The following is a 4,301-nucleotide window of genomic DNA, read 5'->3' as shown; positions in this document are numbered from 1 at the left end:
AAAAAAAAAAAAAAGAAAGAAAAGGAAGATTTGACCTATTTTAGTTTTTTTTCTAAGAGATCCAGAAGGGATTTTGAGGATCTGCATTGTGTAACGAATCAGCTCATGGGAAATATGAATAATTAATCATAACTAGTTATAATTAATTATGAATATTTTAGATCTGCTGAAGATATTTAGCTCACCTTTCAGGGTCAACTGTCTTGTCAATTCTAAGAACGTTAATTTCCTGGTTAAGGGAAATAACTTCCTTACTGTACAATTCTAGAAAAGCTTGTAGCATAAATCTGCATGATTAAGTGACTCCAGTTGTGAGCAAACAATGAACCACGTCAAGTGTGATACAAGTAAGGTTTTATTAACTACATAAACACTTAAACTAGTCTAACATACTACATAAACACATAAACTGGTCTAACATACACATACACACACACACACGCATACAGTTGGTATAGGAAAGGGTTAAAGCTTAACTCAGTACAGAGAAGAGACATAAGGAATGACATTTATGGAACCATTTGCATATTCAGCAGATCTACACCTGAGGGAAACGTCAGATTCTTAGTTCAAACACGCCTTGGTAAAAAGGTGCAACTGATACCTAATGTATCAATTAATAAGACTTTTTGGAAGCAGGGGCCTGTTCGGCTTCCTGGGGTGTTACAGAGTATTTGTTAAATCTAGCTAACAAAATATATATTGTGTGTTTGAGTGGTCCAGACGCTACATCAATTATACAAATTTTAAAACATAAATATTACAAAATAACTGCTTAATTACATTTTACTACTGGAAGCACCGTACAGGTACCCTGGTTCCACGTGAGGTGCAGCAATCACGTGGTACAAGCCGTAGCTCTCAGAAAACTCCCAGTTCACAAGTTGTAATTATGAGTTCCATGAGGACGTGAACACTTTTTTAAAGTTGGTATCTCGTAATTACGGTAATTACAATATGGTGTGAATGCACCTTAATTAACAGGTAAAGAGCTAAACAGATAAAGAGCTAACACTGTGTCCTGACCAGACATGACATGACAAATTTTGTAAAAATGAAGCATGACATAACACAATCAGTAAAAAAAAAACAAAAAAAAACCCCACAGCCAATCAGAACACTTCTCTCTGCTCACGTGCTCTGTCACACCCACAGAGTGTTGCATGTTTGTTATCGTTTTCCTGAGAAACTTGAGAGATTTTTGCATCTGAAAGGGAAACTCCAACAAATGCATATTCAATAAGGTCAGGTGCAAAAATAACTGTCCACGTCTTTTCAGTGCTAATTCTTCACTGCGCTCCTTTAGTAAATTCTGACTGTACAATTTTAACGCCAAAAGATGGTTTGCGCTGGTGCAGTCTGTTAGTATATCTGGCCCCAAGCCAGTGACAAAAACATGATGTCAGCTTTACTTAACATGCAAAAGATATCTTCTTTTTTTTTTTTTGCTCGTTGCATTATCACATGACGTCTGGTTAAGTTGGCATGATTTATCAATAAGCTGAATGACGAGGTTAATGTTTCACTGCAGGATAAACGGAAAGTGGTAAAAAGTATTGACAGCTTCTTTTATTCATGTCTCCCCAAGTAAACTCAAAAATTTAAAATTCTTCTACTGTAGTAAGATTTTTCTGCGCTTTCTTTACTGACTTTAAAAATCCAAACAAATTCTAAAACCTAGATTTTATTGAGAATAAAAATCAGAAATCTATAAAAACAGACATTAAGCTGCGAGAGAACAAATTTGACTCTTTTGATGAATCCCAAAGACATAAAGACAGTTAAGTTTATTTTAGTTTATTTTAATTAATCAGATTAAGGCAAACCCCTCCACATCCGCATTCCTTCTGTTTTTCAATGGCAGCGTGGTAGGGGTGCATGCTCTCCGTTAAGTACTTTAGCCTGCTGGGAGCCGCAGGGGGCCAATAAGCAGATTAGGCCTGATTAAACTTGTATCAGTGGAATAGGAGCCGGAGACCTGCCAGGACAGAGGCACTCCTCCGTTCCTTCTCTTCCTCTATTTTCCCCTCATTCTCTCCATCAGGCATCTTTGGTTTATCTACCATTTTGGCGAAGAGCCAGATGCCATCAGCGACAAGTGAGTGTCATCAGATACTTGAGCGATACAGACGAGCTGTCCTACACATGTACGCAGACACTCACTTGGAGATACGCGCATCCAATATTTGGTCACCCCAGGGGCGCTATAGTTTTTTGGGTCAAAAGTGAGGGGCGGAGAGCGAGAAAGAAAAGTGAGTGTGAATGAGGGAGAGAGAGGGAGATTTGGGTTATCTTTTTAGGAAAAGGGGGTGCCCTGGTGTCAAGTAAGGTTTACTAAAATTAGACTGGCATGCTAGGCTCAGTGTTTACTGCTTAGGATCAAGGATTGTGAGGAGGACAGAGTGAGATGAACTGACTGAAAGGTGTCTTTCATAGCCTGCCTGCTGAACTAAAGCTATTCGGTTGCATATACACCTCATAAACTAACTTAACTAACTGCTCCTAAACTCTCTGCAAGTTTGATCCTGGTCTAGGAAATTCCCAAAGAAAACACATGAAGATTACTTTTTCAGGCATGCACGAAATATTGGTACCATATCGGTCACTGGACAACATAAGAAACAATTTAACATACAGTATTGGTACATTTATTTGCCCTATTTTTAATATTTAGATATTTACCTGTGCCATCAACTAACAATCAACAAGTTAATACTTAAAACATTAATGATGCAAAATTTAAATTGAATATTTATAAAATAAATTCATTTTATACTGTATATTATAAAGTTGTGATGCAACATTGTAAATTCACAACAATCAAATTCACTCTAAAATCACTTGTAACATTTAAAATGAAAATAAATATGATTAATATTACATTAAAATATAAAAATTCTTATAATGATCATAAAATGTTTTAAATATATAAATATATTTAAATGTTTTATTGTGGGTGTATACACACACACACACACACACACACACACACACACACACACAAACACACACAGAAATATATTCATTCGTAGTATAATTAATAATAAATTATTATCTCTGAAGGTGTGTGTGTGTATATATATATATATATATATATATATATATATATATATGTGTGTGTATATATATATATATATGTTTTTTTTTGTGTGTGTACACACACACACACACACACACACACACACACACACACACACACACACACACACACACACACACACACACACACACACACAAACACACACAGAAATATATTCATTCGTAGTATAATTAATAATAAATTATTATCTCTGAAGTAGATACTAGTATACTGGTAAACATTGAAAAGTGTTAGGAACGCAGCAATATAAACATACAGATAATTATGCTTGTTATGGCAGATACATTACATATATTGTTAATTAAATGTTAATTATTTTCTGAAGGATCATGTGACACTGAAGACTGGAGTAATGATGCTGAAAATTCAGCTTTGCATCACAGGAATAAACTGTTTTTTTTTTGTCAAATAAATGCAGCCTATAGGTGAGTAGGAGACATCTTACCAACCCCAAATTTAGTGTAATTAGTGTAAATTGGTCTAAAACAACATTAGCTAATGTATAATGAATGAGTTAAAAAAAAAAATTGGAAAATTATCACTAACCTAAATAATTAAGTGCTGTAAAAATTAACTCGTGTTAAAAAATGCTTTAACTAATGTTTACAAATTAAACCTTATATTAAAATGTTACCAGCTGAACCAGTGGTGTCAGTTTGGGGTAGAACCATCTGTTTGTCCAATTATTGGCAGAGGGGGACCGTGTTCAGGAAAGCTGTTTTGTCACACTTTAACTTACACTTTAACGTTTATTATAATCGCGTCTAACCTTCATCTTTCTCCTTATAGTCAGTATTCTTTTCTTTCTCTCTCCTTCGGATGCACTACAGTGTCAGGAAAGGTAGAAAGCGTGGGAATAAAAGTGATGGGTGAGTGCATAAGGCCTGACAACTGTTTTACTCTCTCTGTAAAGCCATTAGACAGATAGATGGTGGACCTGTTGGAGGAGTGCACAGTGAGAGAGACGGGAAGAAGACAAGTACGGATAAAGCTTGAAAAGGATGGCAGAAAGAAGACATCTCTCTTATTCTGATGTCATAACAAAACATCACTGTAGGAAGTCACGCATGTTACATTAGCAGCAGAACGAGAGTGAATGTTGTAACTGTGTGGCTGTAGGTCATCCGTTCATAATGCTATTTAGATAAGATTCAACCAGACTCTTCTAAAACATCCACATCAGTCCGTCTCTTTCTCTCTC

The sequence above is a fragment of the Sinocyclocheilus grahami genome, unplaced genomic scaffold (assembly GCF_001515645.1).
Source record: "Sinocyclocheilus grahami isolate Dianchi unplaced genomic scaffold, SAMN03320097.WGS_v1.1 scaffold1157.1, whole genome shotgun sequence".
NCBI classification, from domain to species: domain Eukaryota; kingdom Metazoa; phylum Chordata; class Actinopteri; order Cypriniformes; family Cyprinidae; genus Sinocyclocheilus; species Sinocyclocheilus grahami.
Note: the sequence above shows the minus strand (reverse complement) of the source record.